The sequence below is a fragment of the Lampetra fluviatilis genome, chromosome 10 (genome assembly GCF_964198595.1).
Source record: "Lampetra fluviatilis chromosome 10, kcLamFluv1.1, whole genome shotgun sequence".
Lineage (NCBI taxonomy): Eukaryota > Metazoa > Chordata > Hyperoartia > Petromyzontiformes > Petromyzontidae > Lampetra > Lampetra fluviatilis.
Window position 1 is genome coordinate 12,715,124 of NC_136284.1, and position 24,301 is coordinate 12,739,424.

A 24,301-nucleotide genomic window follows, 5' to 3' on the forward strand; every position below is an offset into this window, starting at 1 on the left:
GCGTTGTGACCAGTTGCGTGGTGGTTGAACAGAGTACGGATTGAACATCGAGTCTTCAAAATAGGTGAAGGAATCGATGAGTGAGGTTCACGGAAAAAAGTAACCACTGCGGTAGGTTTACGAAACCAATATTACAGAAAAGTGATAAGGGACTGACCGGGTGACTGGAGTGAATTAGTGAGTGCTGGATTGTTAACTTGGGAAAGGATACCAGAATGGTAACATCTGAGGCTATGGGGGTTAGCTGCCTAAATCCAGTTTGGCTTCGGCGGCAGGAGAAGAAGTCCCACGTCAAAACCCCCGCCTGCTAAGTGCTACCACATACACATGCCAACAGTCATCAGGCTCTACTGCATAGCAGTGAGGGGAATCTTTCACGTACACATGCGAGTGACAATGCAACGGGATGATGTTAATTCACTCGTGGCCTTTCTCTCTCTCTCTCTCTCTCGTTGTTGTTGTTGTTGTTGAAGAAACCTCCCAGTGATGTCCTTATACGGCTGAGGTGGGGGCAAGCGGTGCGCTCGGAATGTCTCCTCTGAATTCTGTAGAGGTGATAGCAGCACTCCCAGTTCGTGCGTGTGTGCGTGCTCACCTTATCTGCTGGAAGAAAAAATGTTTTACGAACGTTGGGGAAGAAATATAAACAATGGGATCCTGAAATTGCATTTGGCGCGTTGGTTCAAGGTCATTTATTAGTGGCCACCTGAACAACCCGGTGAAGGCATGTTAGCGACAACGTTGCCTGCAGTGACTTATTGCGATGCTATTTATTCGTTTATTCTTACTTTCAACGTCAATTTCATTTTACGTCTATAATGCCAATGTGGATGCTGTGTACTGTGTCTCTGCACAACAGTGGATGGATTACATGTACTGGACATTAAGCAAAAGGGGTACTTTCTCAACAAAGTTAAACTTAACAAAGGCCGTCGTGGCTTGCTTTGGTTCGGAATATTTAATTTGGAATGTTCCAAGTCATTGCAGGAAACAAGACCTCTTCCACACCCCGAGCGCGCTGTAGGTACACACACGCGCGCGATGGCAGGGCTGTTTGCTTATTTAAAAACGTGCGTAAGGGTGAATAACTGTACCGCGAGAGGCAGAAAGTGGCAACCACTCTTCTTTCCCTGTGGAGGAATGCGATAAATTAAAGGAGGGAACTGCCCCAATCAGACCTATCGCCGTGTGCCGCGGCTCGATTCACTGACAGACCAGAGGCCTAACGCCTGTTCATGATCCTTCTAGTATCGAGTAAAGTATATGGACGAGAAGCGGTCAAGGTGTTTTTGGGGTTTTTTGAGAACGGTCTTTAGATTTCAATTAGCTAACAATAAGCACGAACACACTTGTTCTCTCATAGAGAGTAAGTCCTAAAGAAAGGTTGGGATTAAAATGTGAAATTTGGGTACTTGCAATTGTGTTTTAGAAATATGTGCTTGATAATATAGTATTAATATATTAAATGATGAAAACATGAACTTTTAAACATTTTTTTCTTCAAGTAACCTCCTTCCCCTTGACAAATATCTCAATGGGCTCACACCAGATATTAAATGGCACTTATACACACGTGTGTATCAATCCACTGCTGGATGAGAACCTCCCCATGCCATACATGTTTTCAGGGTTATTTGACTTTACTTCACCGTGCTGGTCAGTCTGAGTTGGGAAAGGCAGGAGAGAATAGACGTACAGTACAACAATGGATGTTTCTGCACTGCCTTCGACCGCGTGTGACACAGCCCCAGAGCCTATGCCACCTGTTGTGCATGGTGATTGCTCATCCAAGCGCTATCCAGGCCTAAAAACCTGCTTGGCTTTCAAGATTTGGCAACAGACGGCGAATTCCGATGTTGTCAAAAGCTACACACAACACATGGATGCACTACAAATGCATGCATGCATAATCTATGCAAAACAGCGTAATAAAGAAACGTCGTGATATATTATTATTATTTTTTATTTTATTACATTTTTCCACCAACGTGACTTTACCGAAAGAACCAAAGAGTAAGCATAATAAAGATCATGCTATATTTGAAACTAAAAAGTGTACTAAATAGCATAATGCTATTGTAATAAGTAAAGGATCTATCCTATCATCCTGTGCATAGCTGGATGCTTTACAGCAGTGTCGACTGTATTAGCATTAAAATACGTCTTTTATGTTCGTCTGTGACTGCCAGTATTTTTGCGATACGTGTGAAGGTACACCACTGCGCACAGCCTTGATGGCGTGCGGGTCAGATGGACTGCATTTGAAGGAGAAAAAAAAATAATAATGATAATGTGAAACGCAAGGACAGTCTGCTAGGGCGTAGATAAGGCGAAGTTGTTTTCCACGTGATACTCCAATGAACCTGCAGTGCAGGCAAGAGCTGGCAAGGAATTCCTTTCAAGTTGTAATAGGCAGTTCACTCCCAATAATAGTCCTTTGATATGTGCAGTAATTACATTTAACTTCATTATTGAACCAGTAGGAGGTAAGGAGAGAAATTATACGGGTTGACGTCTCATATTGACATTGTCACATTGAAAAATCAAGTAGCGTGGGTTTATTTTTTTTAACGGTTGTTTTGTTTTTGTAGACGTGTGCACTTACTTAGGTTGTTCACTTAGGCGACGTCATTTTTTTTCTGTAAGTTTTTAAATGCACTGCCAGCAATGTTGAAACTCGCTTTCATAAAATGTGGGTTACGTGACATTTTATAGCAATGTAAATACGTGCAAAAAAAGTGATGTATAGATGCCACATTGCCATTAGCTGAGCTCCTCCGCAACCCCACATTTCGGTGCCGTAATGATCTGCAGTGACTTCAATTAATAAGCGTCCTTCACTATCGAGTGTCTGTGAATAGACTGGTATACTACACAGTGGCGGATGTATCGAGAGGGCAATTGTGACCGATACATCTATAAATAAAGGGTGCACAACACATTTAACGTGTCACCCCTGGGCTGCATCAAAAAAGGTGTGAGACATTTATTGTGAACTACACTGTTTTAAATAAGGGTGTCTCGCTATGACCCCCTCCGCCCGCCCCCCTGAAGACCCACCGCCGAGCATAAAGGGACTCTTCAATTGTCACTCGTATCCTCATCCATCATGGTGAACTTGGAACGTGCATTATAGGCCAGTGTATAGGTTAAGGCCCTCACTGAGAAACAGTGGTCGGACTTATTTTGTTATTGAATTCAAGACGGTCCATCAACTTGTAGCTATTGTTTGCTAATTGAAGATTATAACACGCAAATTGCTTTTTTGTCCGATGGGGCTTTTATTTATAAAACACGTATGCTCTTTTATCCATTGCCCAAATAGACTTCAAGTTTGATCGCTTCGTACATTGCACCGTAACAGCCATATTTGTGACCAAATAACACGTTCAGTGGCTTTGTTGTCACTAAATGACAGCGAAGGCCTACACATAATGCACGACCAATGGTGATTAATACTGGTATAGGTCCAATTTGCAGATGCTATGGGGATGCTGCCATTTGACAATGGTTAGCACACTGGACTTGCAATCCAGAGGTCGCAGATCCCACCTCTGTACAGCTAGCAGCTGGAATGGTTACCCCGTCAATCGGCAGGTTCTGTGCGATGGGGTAAGGTGCTCCGTACCTATTCCACCATGACAGTTGGCCAAATACACCCTAGGTGGGTTCTCAAGAGCTCCTTCTCGTGGAAGCGTTTCGTCGTGTGAGCGAATATCTGCAGGATTGCACGTTTACTATGACATATATAACAGGTGCAGTACTCGAGATTCGATTGTGTTAAGCGGCGAGTGGTGGTCAGTCGCATGTTACAATATTCCATGAGAAGTCAATGTTCGTTTTGAATTGTTTTGTCCTACTCGCAAACCTTCCTTCTAAGCAGCTAAACAAGTCAAACGGGCAATGGTGGTGTGCTCGTGTCAATTCGTGACCCTGGACCACAATAGTGGGAGTTAAACGTTGCCATGACTGGATCCAGTCTTCCCATAAGATGGCCACCCTTGAATTTCCGCAAAGCGATCGTGGAGGAGTGGATAAACTTCATGCTAAACAGGTCAATGGATAACTGCAGTGTTTAACGGTCTCTTTTTTAAAAAACCACAGTGGACGTGGCACCCAGATGTGTACAAAAGTTACTGTAGAGGCACGTAACTTTGCAGTAACGGATAGCCTCCTCGGGCAACACACGGCATGATAAGCAGATGAGTTCCTAAGTTTGCCATGGTGATGCTGCATTTCCCTGCCGACCCCCCCCGCCCCCAAACCTCCCACACGCCTCCTCCTCCTCCCCAGCCCTCCCTCCCTCTAGACAAAGCAGTGCTCCTCTGCATGCCTCCGTGTCTCACGGGCCCCGAACACAGTCACCGGGCGCAAAGGAATGCTGTAATTCGCTAACAGCTGACATAAGCAGCATTACCACATCCATTACAGAGTGCGGTCAGGTAACCTGCCCCGCAGAAGCTTCCTCAAATAATCCCTCCGGAGCTGGTTTCTCTTAAAAGCGATAAAAGTTATTTTTTTTATAATATACACGACGCCTCGTTGTCGTGGCCAGTTCGGTGGAGGTGTTTTCCCAGCACGCAAGGGAAACGGCACTGTCAGCGCGAGCATTGTGTTACCTTGCAGCGAGCCAGGAAGAAAGGCAGGAAGCCCCATCACTCATCCTAACGTGCTCGGGAGGGGAAGGGCAGGTTGAGTGAGCCAGTTTCTCCACAGGAAGGTCGGGGCTTTGGGTTTTCGTAAAAAGGGGGGGGGCGGGGGGGGGATAGAGCCCCGTGCAGTGGTTGATGCTGTGGGGGAACTGGAAAACAAGAGAAAGAAAGGGTGAGGGATTGGGGATGGGGCGAAGACGATATGGATTACTGTCCTCATCGGATGAGTCCAACCAATATTCTCCTGTCATGCTATTGATCGAGGTATCATTGGCGAAATGTACATGGTGGTCCAGATGTCTCGTGACACCCAATTAATTGACCTCTAACATTTTTTTCCCCATTGCATATTCATTTCTGTTTTGAATAAACGTTACTTTCAAAAATATCAAGTTTTCGAGAATTAAATGGGGGAGTCACAAGACATCTGGACTAGCCTGTACTCGAACACGCTGCAACGAACCCAATGACCTGAGTGTGATTGCTGGCCATGGGTTTATCACCAGTTCAAGAGTGAGATCTGAACTTGTCCTGAGATCAGATGTCCTGAGCAACACCACACTGACCATGGTCAAACACCTCCATCCAGCAATTAAGAGACAACAATCTGTAACATTATTAACAAGACTTTCATTCTTGATTTGTTTTCTTTTATTCTTTTTTCTATCTACGTGACTTTACCGAAACGAACCGGAGAGTAAAGACTTCCATTGTTCGTTGGTGTTGCTGACCGTGTGCTAAGTGCCATAGCACGGTGTCCGGTAGCAAGTTTATGCTTTCATTTAATGCGGCTCAGCCAACATGGACATATATATGAAATATCTCAGATAAGCAGCGGATGATGCAGACCTGTAATATATACATAAGAGTTGTCGGATCAAAAAATAATAATAACTTTTAACTTTGATTTACTATCCAAAACATTCCCATTTAACTAAATCTTAGACTACATTCATTGCTTAATTATAGTCATGTTTGTAGAGTAGATGTATTGGAGCATGTATTTTCCGTGCGCTACACTGTCCAAATTATTACCTAAAATGTCATGTTAAAGAGTTTGAGAATCACACAATGAGATTGTTTAATCAAAGGGAGAGGGGAGAAATGCATGTTCGTTATGGATAAAAATCACATGCCAGAAACAATGGGATATACATTTGAAAAAAATATGCTCCATTGCTATTCTTTCAGGCTTAGTAAGTCACTTAACCTTGCATATATTATTTATTATGCGATGTCATGTTTACATAATGCATCCAGAACATATCCTATGAGTCATGTCTAATGGCACATGACCTAACGTTACTACCATTACCGCACTGTAAACAAAATGGTGCATCTCACGTGTAGACTCTGGGAGAATACGTAGAATAAACAAACAGATAAACAAACACTTACAAAACTCCTCACGATAGCTGTGTTTTCTTATTATTGTGACATTGTCAACATCTATGCTTCTGGAGTAAAGCGCGGACATGAATTGCTCAGAACAGAGAAGAAGAGAAATATTCGCTAAGGGGTTACATGTCATGCCAATTTTGTGTATTCCACATCAGATGTAAGAAGCAAAACGAAATATTTTGACATTCCTGCAATTAAAAAATAAATATTCCTTGAGCTATTAAATAAACTGGGCACAACGAGGCTGACCTCTGCCACTGTGTATGTCCTGCTGTTATGAAGTCCAGAGCAAACGTGGGACATTTTCTAAACTGTTTTATTTAGATGAGGCATTATTTCATTCATTCAATATGCAATGCACTTTCAAATGCATTTAATTCAACGTGCTTTTTTTTAAGCAAAAGCCTTATTCATATTTTTGACGAATAACGGTTTCTGCTCATGTTTGGCCGAATCAGTAATATTTTCAACTGATTTGTGCATGTTTCCACCAACATGCAAACATGGATCGACCCACGGCTTGATATACAGGATGAAACATTTATCCACAATTTAATAATAACATTTAAATTGAGCTTGACTTATAGAAGCACAGTACTGTACGCTATTAACAAGGCTGGCGCAGTGGGAATTTTATTTAGACATTTTTTCTGCCGATACCTTTGACAATGCAATAACCAAATGTAATAAACATCACCATGCATTTGTTACTATAATAATTACTATTTTAAAAGGTTGCATGCAAGATAATTATCACAGTACCGCACTGCATATATTATCGCTGTGTCAAGTTTATTGTGCTCTTACTCACAGGCAATGGTGTTTCACAGATTTGGAGACTGGTAAGGAACATTTTCTATATTACAGTCCTGAACGATATTTATCTGATGATTATTTTTGTTCATCGTGCATTTTTGTTGTTGTTGTTGTACATTCTTAGTAAAAGACACAAGTACACATTTGTGCTTACAAGGAGATATTTTAGACGATAATAATCAGATTTATGGTGAGTGAAGGGCCGTGCTATGTGGACGGCTGTTTATTTGCGGAGTCGAGGTGAGCGGGGAGGGTAGAGACACCACACTTTCTCAGCCTCGACCCTGGGGTATTCTCAGAATGACCAACATTTTCCCAAGCCTAAATCTCACTAAGCGAGTATGATTTAAGTGGTGTGCATTCGCCAGGTTGGCAGCACGACAACACTGGCGTGCACGTGCGTGTGTGCTCGGATTCTTGACTGCCTGACGGCCGGAGGTGGTTTGTTTCCTCGCTGGGAAAGTGAAACTCGTGTACGAATGGGAGACACCGATAGCTTTATGCACGGGGAGACAAGATCTGCTCCCATGCAAAGTTTAATGGGTCGTTCCATTTTTGTCTGAACAAAAAAAAACACAGCCCCGTTACTCTCAACTGCCACAACTGGGGTATATATAGCTATCAAACATGGAATGGAAATAAGATGAGTTTAGGAAGTTAAGATTCAATGTTGGCTTGACAGTATGTTGGTCTTGGGCTTCAATATGGGTTTATAATATTTCCTTGTGTTGATTTAATTTATCCCCAATGCATGCTATTTGATAATACATTTTTTTCTGAAGAGGCTTTTAACTGCTTATAAGGTTTTTATACAGTTCGTCTTTTTCCATTGCCAACAGAATGAATGCCATCTTCAATTAAAGTGTTTTCGGTCTCAATCACTTCATACACTTTAAGGCCAGGCACGTGCAGTTTGAACGTGTGTGGCCCTCTCTACTCCACACACGTTCAACCCAAGGGTCACTATGAATGCATCAACGTTGCCAGGATTCATCGCCGTAGCTTAGCGATGAGGACGTGCGGTCCCATTTCGGTACAATCTCTGCAGAGAATGACTTGCTGTGGCAAAATCAGCTTTTGTTTAAAACATTCAACCTGACAGCTGTGTTCATGTCATCAACTTTGGACTTGGCACTTCTGCAGCTACTGTGACGAAGCCAGAATAACTAAAGACGTTTCTAAAGATATGCCTTTGAGAACATATTAAATGCTAATCATGTATTATAAATGTACATAACGTATACTTGGAGTGGACGGGTGGTGCAGTGGTTGGCATAGTGTGCTATGATCCCAGGGGCCCAAGTTTGATTCCTGACCACAGCTAATATCAGAGGCGTGGAACATCTGAACCAGTCCTGGGCCCCCCCTTCACCAACCTGAAATGACCAACATGGTGAAATATGGTTAAACAACCACCATGACTGACACGGCATGGATAGGCCTTCATCAGTGGAATGATATTAGGTTGTGAATAAATGGATGCTTTGGTAACATGATAATGTATAATACGTATCATATCAGTGATTATTTACGTATGGTATATATTCGATTAGTCCCTGTCATATGAATCTGGAATGTCCACAAATGGCTCTGATTGATTGAACAATTGATTGAGCATGGTACTTCAAATGTGTTACAAAATGTTAAATAATGACCAGAATAATCATTGACTATCTATTTATATAAACCTTTGTCTGTGAGAACGTGGAAGTCTGATTTATAATACAATATGTATAGGGTCGATGGTAGAGAAACCTCTCCTAAACCCGGCTTGCAGAACATTTTTGGCTGGCCTATTACTCTTCTGCCTGTCCCCGGTGATCATTGCGACACAGGAACGCGCGCTTTCAAAGCAATACGAGAAGATGTTTGTGAAAAATTGGAGAAATGAATGCATCAACATAAACGGGGAACATATTTGCCATCTCTTTTTTTGCCAATCACGTAGTGATTATCACAACCAATAAACAAAAAAAAAGAAATTCAGGAAAGGATGCATTAACTTCTTGGAGAAAGAAGGCTTCAAAGTTGGGCTGAAGATAAATATGGGCAAAACAAATGTCACGTGCAACAATTTGCTCAACAAAGTATGCCAAGACTCATGGACACATGCACGCTTGGGGTGACACTGAGAGGACGAGAACATCATGTTGATATCATGTTGATATCCTGCGACTGTGAAGAAAAGTTAGCGGGCTTGGGCAGGACAGGTCACTCGAATAGATGATAGCCGTGGGTCGAGAGTAATGTTGGAGTGGAAGACAAAGGTCGTACACCGCAGAGATGGAACGATACAATCATCTCGTGTGTAGGAGCTCGACAATCCGTTATATCACGAGATCATGAGATGCAGCGGTAGCTTGGGGAGGCCTTCATCCAGCAGTGGGTAGACTCTTTCTTTCTTATGATGATTTATATATATACTGTACAAGCGCAAATGAGAACTTTTGGTTGGTGGTGCATATTTCTTTAGACCTTTTCGCTTCCATTGGCAAATTATGCCTAAAGAGGCAGGAGGGATGGAGCTTATGAAAAGCCATTAAATGTGCAGTTGATGTAAAAGGCTTCTATTAAACTGCATAATTGAACCAGCCTTCGTTAGACCGAAAATGTGTTTTTGTACAGATTACATTCAGGTATTTCAAACCTATTTGCTAAGATCTTACTGAATACGAAACCTTGGTAGACTACATCTTACGTGCCAGATTGTTCTGTTATACGGCCCTGCATGTTACACTTAGCAGGCTGGCTGGCATTCGCACAAATTGTAGTTCCTGCCGCCTGACCTATATAAAAGATATAATTAACTTGTAATATTTGTAACTAAAAAAATATTCAGGTCATAACTTTGCGATGCACAGCTGTTACAAAAACACTGCGACTGCACGGTTTTGTTTGTTTTAATTAACGATTAATATTTCAGCAGCTGCATCAGAGTGAGCTTTGTACAAGGATGCTATTTTTGTTAGTGGACATGATTGTGGGTTTACCATTCAAAGTGAACCAATTAATTAATTCAAGAACATTTGAGATCCAATACAGATATCATTGGCAGTATATATATGCACACACTCGTGTAAAGCTATAACCACATGTGGTATGCTAAAGAGTGCACATCTATATTAGACACGGAAAGGTATTAGTTGTATATAATTTTAATCAAGTGAAGAAAACAATACTCTTAAAGAGATGAACTATGGACATGGGTACAATTTCAAAAGTGAAAATAAATAATGACTGCAGGAATTCATATTCTTTGGTTCTTTCGGTAAAGTCACGTAGATAGAAAATAATAATACAAAATAAAGGGAGAAAAAAAAGCACTGATGTAGACTGTAGCCTGGTGCTTAATCGGAGCGAGTGTACTGGCAGTCTATAATGTAGACTGTAGCCTGGTTATTAAGTTTGGTGAGTGTACTGGCAGTCTATAATGTCGACTGTAGCAATGGTTTTTAAGTTTAGTGAGTGTACTGGCAGTCTATAATGTAGACGTATTCTTGGTTCTTTTGGTAATAAAAAATAAAATAAATAAAAATGAAAACAAAACCCACGACGTTTTGATCGCAACACAAGCGGTCGTCATCAGGAAAAGGGGGGTTGGCCTCTAAAGGCAAACTGTTTATAAAGGTTTAGAGATGGGCGTAGCCCAAGTGTGTCAGCAGCATGGGCGGGGCAGCTAATGTTAATGTAGAGAAAACAACGATACCGGCAGTGGGTCTCCACCAATCAAAGGGACGCTAGGCAATCATTGTACCGCGCTCCACATACCCACACTGCTGACGGTGGAGGTTGACAAGAAAACACAAATCAAGTCATGACCCAAATGGCTTGATGACATCTATCCAATGATTGCTGAGTTCATAACCATCCTCTCGGTTGAAATTGTGTCTGTGTCTGTATATATGAATTGCTTCATAAACGAAACTTTGTTGATAGCCAGTAGGCTTGCAAAGTACCTTCGTCTTAGAGAAATAAATTCAGTGTGAGCCAGCCGCATTAAAATAATTATCAGCCACGGCAGAAGTATTGGTCCTACCATGTTTCAAATCGGCCTTATGCTCACGAACATGGTCCGAGACATGTCGCTTAGTTTACCCAATGTAATATTATTGTCCACATAAATTAATGGAAATATTAAAAAGATAAGCAAACAAGGCTATACTACTCAGAATAATAATTTACGAAATGTTGTCATCCATTATTGGACCATGTTGGTCATGAGGGTTGTATTTATCATACATCACCACGCTGGTCAGTGCAGATTGGTGGATCGGGGGTGGAGGAGGACGTGGAGGAGGAGGAGGAGGAAGGTGACCATGACCAGTTCAGATACCAGTCACTGCTGATCTTATTCATGCCCAGAAAATCTAACGCAGGTGACTGGGTTCACAGTACAACATGCTAACTGCACCATCACTCCAACCCAAATAAGCATACGTGAATAAATAATTACGGCAAACGCTATCATGCGGGTAACAGTTTAAACAAAAAACGAGTGACACATGTACGTACATTTGCGTGTAACGGAACGTGCAGTCACGTGTGCTTTTGAGAGAGAGAGGGTAAACTTGTGTAGGCACGTGCGTTCAACTGATGCACTTTCCCCCCCCACCCCAAAAAAATAATTAAATGCTCTTCTCCGCAAGTTGAGCTTGATAGGCGACACGTTGAAGTCGATTTCGCGTGGCATTTTTGGAAGGCAGGGCATACGGAACAAGCACTTCGCAGTGCTCCTGCAAATAGCGCTTCACGCACTCCACAGGGCCGCACAGTCCTCGCACAGAGACGCTGCTGTTCGGCGACGCCGAGAAATGCCAGGCTAATATTTATCAGCTGTTGCTGGCAGAAATGAAGAAGCTTTATCGCCACTCTGGGAATCGGTGCTTTACAAATGGCAGGCCAAGCAAACACCTTTTGGACTCGGGCCAATCGTGGACTATAAAGGGCTCCCGGTGCGCGTGCAAGTTCAGTGGTCACATGAGCTTACGCCTGGATTAGGTGTAGTGGGCATAACCAGCTAGGCATGTGATGGAATCAGATGTCACCTGATTTTGCAGGTGTATGGGGAAGGCCATTACGCTAATGAAGGAAATAGCAGCGCACCATGAGGTTCATGTCAAAGCGTGGCGCGCCCATAGGGCTACCTAGATGTGCAATGCAGTATCTCTGCTAAGACATAGGCTTGCTATTGTCCATCCACTGCACAATTTAATGACACTGATCAGCAACGTATCCCTCCGCTTCCTTGTGTCTGATACAAGCCAGATGATGAACTCCATTCCTGCGACCAAAAGGAGGTTCAAATCCCCACCCACAGTGGAACGAACATTAAACAAAACATATCCTACACGTCGTCTATAACCTGTGCAGACTAAAGTGGCTTCCTGGGCATTTTTTTAATTACTTGTCATGATTGTGTTCTTTTTTTGTAGGTCTGGAATGGTGCAACACTCAAAGTTCGTGTTTCTCACCCCCAGTAAAACGATGTGTGCTTGTCGAGTAATAGACTTGCGCCACACATCACGTAATTCGCAAGTACAGGCTTGAATTTTGAAGTTACAGTACATATCTTTTATAGCATGAGTTTTTCTTGGTTCTTTCGGTAAAGTCACATAGAAGGGAAATAATAAAATAAAATAAATTAAACATATATTATTACTTTATTATGTTTTATTTATATTATTTTATTATTTCCCTTCTACGTGACTTGACCGAAAGAACCAAGAAGATGAATCCCTGCAGTCACGAAAGCTTTAAATCGAAATATAGCATGAGTTGTAGAACGATACGGTTAACCTAAATAAACTCTTGATATTTAAGACAACATACCCCAGGACAGGACTGAATTAAATACACAGATGTATTCTCATCATACTGTCTTATACGCTTCTAGAATGATCTTCCCTGACCACAAACACTAATGTTGCTGTGCTGTGCGGCTCATCCTATTTTGAAGGCAGCTTCCTCTGCTCGCCATGCACCCTCCCTTCCAGGATCCAAACAACCAACCTCCTAGATTTGAAGCTTTCGTGACTCCAAGGATTCATATTCTTAGGTTTTTTCGGTAAAGTCACGTAGGTAAAAAAATAAAAAAATTTACCTACGTGACTTTACCGAAAAAACCAAACAACCAACCTCTTGATGACGTAGCCCAACTACTCAATACTAAGACCACTACACTGCTCATAGTTGGTGCGTGTGCACGATGAAAGGTTCTGAGATTTAAAAATGCACTGGTCTCAAGACAGATTCAACCAGATTATAAAAATAGACATTGCTCAACCAGATTATTAAAATAATAAATGTATCATCAACCATGGTCAATCCACTGCTGGATGAAGGCCTTACCAAGCTGCCACCTATCACGATCATGTGGCATAATAATCCACCTTCTGTAATTCCATATATATACCCTGTAACTATAACACAACTTAGTGGCCGGCATTGAGATGGGTTAATATGAGGGGATAGTAAATTACATGATGGCATATGATATTGCTTTCTTCACTAATTATATATGGAAATGTAAAATATGGCAGTGATTTAAGATGTCAAAGTCAAAGTGCCTCATTGCTCAAATGAGCATGAGGCAGTGCTCATCTTGGCGCCACGGTGGCTAGGAGATGTTAACTACCTCGCCTGGTATACAGGAGGTCGTGGGGTCAATCCTGACCCTAACGCCTGTATATTTGAAGTTTGCATGTTCTCCCCATGATCGCGTGGATTTTTTTTCTGGGTCCTCCGGTTTTTCCCTTCACCTTTAGAATCAGCATGCCTTTAGAGCATATGGCTGCTATGAATGTCTACGTGATAAGCCACTTTGTTGAGTTATTATTTGTGGCCAGGTCGCTCTGAAAAAGAGCTATATAACTCAGTGGTCCTTACCTGGTCAAATAAAAAAAATTGTTTACAGTTTTATACTTTACAGTTTATCTCTAATGGCCCCAATCCATTGGTGGAAAGTCCACATTATTATGAGACGTTCTCTCCACCGCGCTACCCATATTGACTGCCTTAAAAAACAATAATGGTCAATTTATTACAGGACTGTGAGTGGCATGGTCCAAGCATAGCACGATTGACTGTATAGTGACCCTGCATATACCAATTGTTACTTCTAATTTACCCTTAATTCTCAGCCATGGATAACATCAATGATGAGTGATGTCTGGACCAGTCTCGGGTCCACCCAATTCACCAATTCGCACTGAGTATTGTGATGAAGTACGGTTAAACAACGTAGCATAACCAACAGGGTGAGAGAATGAGGGCTTCATCAAGCAGTGTAATGACATGGGGTTTAACATAAGTATGACTATTTTAAACAGGTCTAAGGGGTAAAGCCACAGCACTGCAATTGGTAAATCACGCCAATGCTGGCAGAATGACCTCCACTAGAGGGAGCTTTAAAGAGCCCTTCTGGGGGATAGTTTAGCCTGCTCTTCCACACTGGCAAGACGTCTAATTATTATTGTAAATATTTACCCTTAAAATGTAACTTGCCCAGACACACGATCATTCACTTTCATTGAGGTAATGTATGCACCATTACTTTGGAGTGTCTTAGAGATGCAAGCTTTCAAGATACAGTGTCTGCAAACACATACACAGTACCTTTATTTGACAAATTGCATTCTAATACATTTCAATAGATGGGACACATAATAAAACACATTATAATTGCAACGATGTATAAACAAACTACCATACAATAATTTTACAATATCACTGTTATATGAGAACTTTCCATGTTTCCCTCTAAATAAACTATATTAAACATTTTAACAGCAAACATGGTTCCATACTAAACAGTAGTATACAGAACATAGAATTCATAGCATTAGCAGAGTTATTACTGGGATGGAAAAAATCTGCTTAGCCTAATTCACTCGGGCCCATAACACATGTGTGTTAATATTGGAGTAACATGTTAATTTAGTTTCTGGAATCTCAGTGTTACTGATGCAGTTAAAAAATTAACCTAACATACAGCAGATGTATTGGATAGGGTTTTTGCTGACTTTTCAGACACTTAGAATTATGTTTCTCATGGAATTTTTATGCAAGCTCTATTGGTAACATTTCTCATAAAGACTACGTGTAACGTAAGCCAACCTGATGCATAAATTGCACCCCTCAATGCCAATTATACACTGCCATTACTTATGCCCAGGAGTTAATTGCATTACCAGCAGGAGCAAAAGAACTGCGGTCTATTTAGGTTTGATAGCAATGCTATTTGTTTGCAGCTGAGACAGTGAACACTTGTATCAGCGTGAGTGTGTGCCTACGTACGCGCGTGTTTGCATATTAGTTTGTTTTATTTTTCAAAACTCTTAGGTTTTCACCGTCGCCACACTTTCCATGGTAACTACCTCTTCAGTGGTGCGGTGAGTGTAGTTGCGTGAGAACGCAGCGAGTGGAATGGCATTCCTGAGAGGGCTAGCATGTGCCCACTCCACTCTAGGTGGGAAGTGATGGCATTTTTCACAGTGGCCTAATAAGCCTGAGTGATAGTTTGGCGTGTCAACGACAGAGCTCCCTCCACACCTACCTTGTTTTGTTTTATAACCTCCCTTCAATTTCACCCCCCACCACCACCATGCTCATCTCACCCCACCACCTCCTGCCACCCCTCCACTCCTACCCATGTGCGATACCTCCAATCACCATACATGGTCTTCTCACGAACCTCCCACGTACGCATGCGTGCGCATGCACGCCAAACATGTGACAGAAAATCTCCTGTTTAGTCCTGTATACTGCCAAGGAAAGTACTGCTCGCAAGCACCTATTAGTGCAGGAATCTCACGGTGGGGCCATCATCACGCCAAGCTGCCTTGGTCTTCCCAGTGGTGATTTTTGACACTGTGCACCAGCCACCGACGTTTAAGCCAAGCTGGTCGAGAAGAGGCCCGGGGCCTGTTTTGAACACAACGTGGTAATGGTGTTCTGCACCGTGGCCATTCGTGGAAACTTGAGTCTTTGGGATTAGAGTGCAGCGTTCGAAGCTCTCATGAGCTTACACACACACACACACATTTAAACATCTACGTTAGTACACGTACAGCCACTTGGTGACTTAGAAAAAAAAAGAGTCCAATATTACAGAGGCCAAATTGAGAACTGCTGCCCTGTTTAGAGTTTAGACACATTGAGGCAGCAAAGGTTATTTTTACCTCCTGTAATGTTTGCTACCAAATAACTCAGGCACTTGGCGAGCTTTCACAACCTTGGGGGTTTAAACTGCAAAGGTTAAGCAGCGCAGCATTTAGGTTATTGGCATTTGGCAGAGTGGAACATCTGAACGTACGAACAGGGCCAGATGGAAGCATTTAAATAAAATATTGTGCAATGGTAAACGCAGAGAGGATTGGATAAAATGAGTATTGCAATTTCGTATTCGTCAGTGGTATTATGCAAAATTGGAAATTTGTTAACTTTAAAACTATTTCATTAATGTAATTAAAGTGTAAAGTGAAATTAAATAAATCATTGCATACAGCACATATACATTGCACTTAGTTTCACAGTGTTTACTGCCCGATTAATTGTTCGCCATATGTATTGAAGAGTGCACAACTGAAATGCAACGTCTCCCGGCATCGCTATACCCCAATACATTGAGAGTCCCACATCACTACGGACATCTGTACCACAAGCTCTCGCAGGTTCGAAAGGGACGCAACCAGTTTCAGAGGAACAGAGAGCGCATAGCAAATCTTGTTTGCTGCAACAATGAACCCTAAGCACCCGTGATGGTTTGAAGATTGGCATTGAAGTTGTATTATTGTGTCATTTGTTTCAGCCAAAGTAACTGTACCAAGAAATACTGAGAGTGCTTTTCAAACCCAGGTGGCATCTGCCTCACGTGAAACATAACTTAAGTGGAATTGAAAGAGCCGCATAATACCGGGGAAATAAACAACTAGTAAGGGGGTATTAAAATTGTTTAATATATTGGTTGTGATTTGTTTCCGCTAGTGTTACAAGAAAAATATATATAATGCTATATGTCTCTTATTTCAATGCACAAAGGTGAGGGCCCAGGGGGATGAGGCTTTTGTCAGCAGCATAGCTGCAGGGGATCATGATGCCATGCAATGTAATCCTCTGAAAAGTGTATTTCTCCACAATCAATTCAAACACCTGCATACATGCAGCAATCAAGCTATATTGTGGGGGCATCACAGGTGTTGGAAAATTGCGCCGTTGTGCATTCAATTATTGTATGGACGATTAAGTGTTAAATCTACTTTACCTAAACCGCTGCTGTTAACCCAAAAAAAACACTCGGGGGAATTTTTTTATTCTTGTTGTTGTTGCAAGTGGATAAGCGTTCACGTTGAGCAGTATTAAAACGACACCGTGTAACGACTGCGAGAACACGCATATTCTGTACAAAGCGCCGCGTGATTTTAATAATAAAAGGAGTTGATAACCCTCTAGAGAGGGCCAAACGAACAGGCTTACCCCCAGTTCTCTTAAGGCAAAGGTGGGGCATTTCAGAAGGCGCTCGGTTCGAGCCCCTTTGCAAGCAAGCAAGGGGATCTTTCACCTAACGCTGGCGGTTTGCACTTAGCATTTCACACGCGGGCGCGAAGGCGTGCTGGTGAAGGTGTGTTTGTCTGCATGCCCGCTGGCACCAGATGGTTTCCATTAACCCCTGGTATGGCTCTCCCACTACTCCACACCTTCTCGAATGCACGTGTGCACAGCGCGCCCGCCCGCCCGCACACACACACACTTGCTGTAGACTGAACAGACTGTTGGTGACGAGTTTGCTGTTCGTGAGCGCCCTATGCAGGCCGGCGCTGTGGCACGAGAGGGGATGGGTGGCCAGCGACACGCGTGGCCGACCTTTGGCGAACTTTGTTCTACCGATCGCACTGGGTACTCATTTGAGGCTGAGTCGACCTAGGGGAGGCCCAGGACCGGTTCGGATAATCGTCACTGGTGATGGCAGTGAGTGGGAATCGAACTCGGGTCGCTCCCCCCACACACACACACTTGCTCTTTCCCACACACGCACACACGCCGACTTGAATACAAACGTGTACACATGTGCGTATGTAGGGTGAGACGCATGTACTTGCGTACGCGCCCAGTTTATTTGTGGTTGTACACATACAAGATACAAAGACCACACGCATGGTAGCATTTCAGAGTCTTGCGGCATGTGCGGTTAGCGAGCACCTATTAAGGCCAGCTTGGCACACACGAGATTGGTGTAGCCAGCCGTAACCCTGGCAGCAGTGATGACATCTACCGCACTAACTACTCGTTTTAGGTTGAGTTGACCTATAGGAAGCTCAAACCAGGTTCAGATAGCATTTGCCTGTTGTGTGCATAGCCTGGGATTGAACCCAGGTTGGTGGGACTTAAAAGCAGTGCGTTAACCACTGCACTATTGGCCCCCACACAAAGGCACACACAAACGTGCACCGTTTACACACACACATCAACACACAGTGACAATGCCTCTCTTGTTAGCATGAAGAGACTGTTCGGGGCAAGTGCTGCGAGTGACCACTCGTTGCCAGCAACAATGCACAAGGGGGGGACGGTGGAGCCAGAACCACACCCAGCAAACCTCCATCTCCTCAGCACTCGCACAACAGGTACTCGATCAATTTTAGGCTGAATATATACATAAGAGCTGAACGCGCAAGAGCTGTTTAATCACGTTGTGAGTGATGTGCATTGTTCAAACGAATTATGAACAATAATAGCCCTTTATGTACCCAAGAAAGAGCCTCGCTGAGTCTCAAGACTTTTTTTTAGGAAGGTCCTCCAATTGGGTTGTCTGCTCAGTTCCTTAATGAGTACTTTTTTTTGAGTGTGGGAGGAAAACAAAGGGCATCCTGAATAAACTCGCATATACAAGGGGACAATGCAAAAACAATTACGACTCGCTATTCACTACAGGTTGTGAATCACACACAATATTCAACATTTAAAGCATAAAGACAAGTGACAATATGCTCCGTTTGCAGAGATTGTAGCAACCTCGTCACCTATACCCCATGAATGCAAAGGCCAGCGCTGTTAGCGGGCACCTATTAAGGCCGGCATGGCATCCACCTAACGGAGCGCCAGGATCAGTTCAGAGATTTGTCAGCGATGTATATTGTGAGCAATAATCGAACTTGGGTCACCAGGCTCGTAACATAGTGTGTTAACCACTCTACTACCACTCCTGTCGCACATGTGGACACATATACAAAGACAAATATCCCCAATATAGCCTTCACAGACTGTTGGAGCAATCGTTGCTAGTGGCACACGTGGGGGTGGGTGGCCAGCACCACGCCCAGCCACCTTTGTCTCCCCAGTGGTGATGTTTACACACCACACCAGGTACTCATTTGAGACTGAGTCGACCTTGGGGAAGCCCAGGACTGGTTCAGCTAATTGCAACTAGTGTTGGCCGTGAGCGGGAATCGAACCTGGACCACTGGGTTCGTAGTGCAGCACGCTAACCGCAACACTATCGCTCTCCACAAAAAAAAAGACAAAGATCCCCACAACACACACATACGCCCACACATACACAACCACCAACCTCCTACCAGTACCTGATGCAAACCTGGGCCCTCGGCCAGGACAAATGTTTGCTTGCCATGGAGCCCTAAGCCCAGGAGAGCTATCTCACAAACAGCTCACAAACATTAACTTGATTTTTTTTGGCCTCATGAAGCACTTTTATAACTCAGTGGCCTCTCAATGAATAAGCCCAGGCTTTAAAAAAATATTGTGTCTAAAATACAGACGCAACGCTATTCAAATAAAACAGTGGTATAACAGTCAAAAGATCTTAATGTGACAATATTTATTCTCTTTTGGCTTGCCCGGCCATTTTTTTCCTCACAAAAAAAAGGAAAAATTTGTCGATTCAATAATTTTTAGAAGGAAAATAAATGAGGTTCGTGTGTTGGCTGATACGAATAGGGACTGGTGAAAGACGACGACCTCAAGATGCCAAAATAAGTTCCTCACCAAGCAATAATTTTATACAGGGCCAATGCAGAGGGAGGATAGTTTAGTTTCCTCCCACACAAATGTGGGTCTTGTGTGTGTGTGGGAGTGCAGTGAAACTACTGGACATCTTTGAAAAAAGAGCTTGATCGCACATCGGATTCCTCCAGTATTAATACATATTCTGATTATAATTCTGTGGTGTAGTGGCGAGTACAGCGCCACTGTCCACGAAGCGATATTAAAATCCTCGTCAAGCACATCAGTTAAAAACGCTTCTCTTTTGCTGGTCACCTCTCCTCGGTTAACTTGGCCCAGAACCAGAGTCTGGTGGTGTGTGGTGTCCATATCAGCACTCGCTGGGACAACAATGAGCAGACAGGCATCGCGCTTGCCACAACTACCACCCTTGTGTGCAGGTTACCGTGCAAAAAGTGCAAATCCAGACCAGTAGCTACAATTCTGCATGCTGAAATACCAGAGGTGGGACAAAGTCATTGTTATGCAAGTCCAAGTCGAGTCGCAAGTCATCAAATTCATGACTCGAGTCTGACTCGAGTCCAAGTCACATGACTCGAGTCCACACCTCTGTGAAATACTAATCAGAATTATATACAGAATATACTTGTTGAAAATGCAACAGTATAAACGCTTGAATCATGTGTAATCATGTTGATTATACTGATAACAGCCAATTAGTTACATTTAATGCCTGTAATGACGACAAAATTCAACTCGTTTTTCACTTAAATTCCTCAACACATAAATAATTTTATTGGAGACCTTGATCTTGACTCGTGGGTGCAATTTAAAGCACTTTAACAAAACAATCCTTTGTAGGGTTGTAAAAACATTACCTTTGTTTCAATGTCCCTGCTAAATGATGTATATAGTTTGGTATTTCCCTATTTTAAATGGAACCAGGTTGGACAATATCAATTTGATGAAACACAAGGGCAAGGAAACACTCAGCTTTTTTTTTACGAACGCATGCTTGTACACGAGCCTTATCCACCTATAAGAAACCAGAGTAATTTACAATTGGGTTAATGCATATAACGCTATGCATGTGCTGCACATGTAGCAGCAGTTTATATAATTTTCATATGGAAATGTGTCTCTCAACAGACAGTTACTAAGAAAAGCAAAAGTTCGAAAAGAACTTGCATTCATGTCTGCATTCTGTCAGTATCACGTTCAATTTAGTATTATCACTCCTTGAATCATGCTCAGCCTCAGCATTGCTGGTTTATTTTCATTCCCACCAAGACTCTTTGGTCAATAGAGTGTGTGTTTGTTCCATTTGTTTTTTTTCTTCTGCTGAACTAATAATACATCGTGGCCATAAATATTCCAACAATCAGGACTGTCACATTAGGAGATTGCTAACATTCTCTGCACTTTAAGATGCATCACCAACGCATGTATGGAACTGTTTTGTTACAGAGTAAAGCAATAGTTCTTGCACGAGTTTATAGAAATTCCCAATAGAAATTCACACAGTTATTAGCACGAATTCACATTTTGCAAAATTCCTCTAAAACTGCTTCGAGTAACTTTGGCAGTGGCAACATTGTAGGCAACACTTCACCACTGAAGTGGCAGCACTTCGCCACTAAAGTGTTGCCAATTTCATAATCAATGTTGGTCATCTAAGGCATGGCTTTAGTATCTGCTTGTTGTGAATTTATAATTTACGACTTTAATTGTGATTATTGAAACCCCTTCCTTTATGGATTTGTGCTCCAGAGACCTTGATTTTTCAGCCTTGAGTCTTAGCTGAGTATTGCATGAAGCGTCTCTTTTGGTCCTCTGATAATATTGAGAAATGCACAATGTTTCTTATAGCCATTCAAATATCGCATTGCATTTTTTCCTGAGATGAAGCTTTTGTGTGCCAAATTCACGACCAAAATGAGTCCATCACAATATTTTTTTCACTTGCCAAACAAAAAACCTGTCAACATTGACTGTAAAGAATCTGTATGCAGCATATTGGAACCACACAAATATTTCTAAATTAATAAGTTAAATATTAACTTCTGCTTGCCCTGTTGCTGTGCTAACGCAGAATATTCCTTACCATTAAATCCACGTGTCCTTTGCGCGGGTGGAATCTGTGTTCACGAAAGAAAGAAAAATCCTTAGCATCAACTGGCATCGCCCAGAGGTGTCACCTAACAGGCGAGGTGGGGTTCCCAACGGCGGTTTGCAATCAGACTGGATGCTGGGGGGCAGGTTAGAGTGGACCAGGGTGCTTTCAGTGGATGTAACGTGTCTGCAATTCCTCGAGCTTTGTAACTCAGTCCACCCGGGCATATATTACCTATATTGAGGAAGGTGTGTGTCGGTGCATGCTTGTCAGCATGTGTTGGGGGGATGATTTTTTTTTTACAACTGTGTGGAATGTGTGTGTGTGTGCAGAGACGTAGCCATACAAAATCATGATAATGCAGACCATCCAAAATTCCTGAGCTTCGTTGTTGTAGCATCTGTCTCTATTATGTGCACGTTGGCTTTAGGAAACATGGAGAGTAGAAAAAATATGACATAGACTGGAACGAGTTAAGCAGGTGTCGAAGAGATACCGGCATAAAGGATATTTGTGGGGAGTAGAGAGAAGGAGGTTGTATGTTTTGTAGCGTGTCGGGCTATTTAAGTACATGCAGGCTATCTCAAATTCTTCAAACTTGTAAGTGTGTATGATGGGCACGTGTTACCTATTGGTTGAGTATAAGGGGTGGGGTGGGGGGGGGCTCTGCGATAACCTGCCAGCAAAGCTCGTCCACACGTGGTTTGAATCGGCCCGTGTTCCTTCCTGTGCCTGTGGGGGCCACCTGGTTCTCATACAGCGGCGTTTAAATGGACACGAGTGTTCCCAGAGCTGAGCAGCATATATAGACGCACACAGCGTGTAAACAACAGCCAGTCTCTCTTACTGTTCACGTGCTTTCAAACTCAGCTGTGACATTTTAGAAAATTCCTTCTCGTGCATTCGTTACGGCCTATTTGCCGTGCTACTGGCAGTAAATTTCAGCCACAGAAATATATAAATTGAGTAAAGAGCAAGACGCTATAAAAATAATTCAATATGTTTGAATAAGCTTCCTCCGTGGATTATGACGACAACAACACAGCACCTTCATCAATGACACTGACTTAAAAGGTAAATGTATAACCAGCGACGTTTCGGGCAATCACCCCTTTTTAGGACGTAAATGAGATGGTGAGAGCGATAGAGTGCATTATAGTTGGAGGCTATACGGTACACAAAGGGGCATTATAAATGAATAGTTACTCTTTAGTAAGTATTGAAAAGCAGACAAACCGTTCACGAATCAAAAAGTTTTTCTAAATAAACGCATTTTTATATAAAGTAAACCTATCTACACTGTCGTAGTTTTATTTCATGTTGTACATGGCACCTATTTCAATGTATATTGCCCACTCCACATTGTAGTGGCTTGATGCTTATATTTGCTCGAGACTTAAGTCAAAATACTAGCCTGACATAGCAGAACGTATACTTTATTGAATATAATATGCAGAAAATATTTTCTGAATTAACATTACTTCAACGAAAGTTGCACAAATGTATTAAACAATCGATGCCACCATTTGCATTATTAACGAGCTATTTTCTTTTAAAGTGGCAGAACACAGGCTTGTTTTTAGTTCGCAGAGAGTCTCAGACCATTTCTTTCAACAGTACATGGTATCCATAATAAAGGTTTTTGGGTTTGATCGCGTAAGTTTAAATGTGTCGTAACCCTTCACCGACCAACACAGCCAGTAAGGGTTGTCACGTAAACAACGCGCCAATTAGTTACTACTTCAGCCCACCGGTGTGTAGGAAAGTAAATTCGCAACATTTACAATTTGATTACGCTGTTTCGCTGCTAATTACATTAACCAGCATCATCGGGCGATTTGCCAGAATAGTGAAGCGATCCACCTGCTGCAAAGTCTGAAATAGAGCGGGACGACGTCATCACTGTGGACAAATCTGCTGCATGGTGTGCAGATGTCGTGGTGTAAAATGGCCAGATTAGCTGTAAACGGCCATTTCTGGTTCATGAAATTAACAACAGTGATGATGATGATATTTTAAACGTCAGTTCAGTGCATTTCAAATAACAATCTAAGAAACACAGGTCAACTCTTGTGCTCGAAAGCAAAATACAACTGTTGATAGCATGTTGCAAATTCCTCCACATCTAATTCGTGCTGATGTTATAATGGGTCATAATATGGCATTGTTGATTTAAAATATTGCCAAAAAGCACGATGAAAAATGTATTTTCCAGCTCAAGCCAGGACAGTTCTATGCATACACGGTAGTTGAAATTAATTGGTAACAGTTCAAAAGCAAAAAGGACATCCGACATTATAAATGTCCAGTTAATGACGTTTCAGGTACTATGGCTCTGATCAAGTACTTAAACGCTGCCTAA

General features: G+C 42.4%; 1 protein-coding gene across 1 annotated transcript in view; it reads right to left on the minus strand.

The window, feature by feature from the left end:
• Positions 1-24,301, minus strand: part of LOC144934590 (zinc finger E-box-binding homeobox 2-like) — a 195,538-nt gene that overhangs the window by 80,886 nt on the left and 90,351 nt on the right. The gene's annotated exons all lie outside the window — the stretch shown is intronic.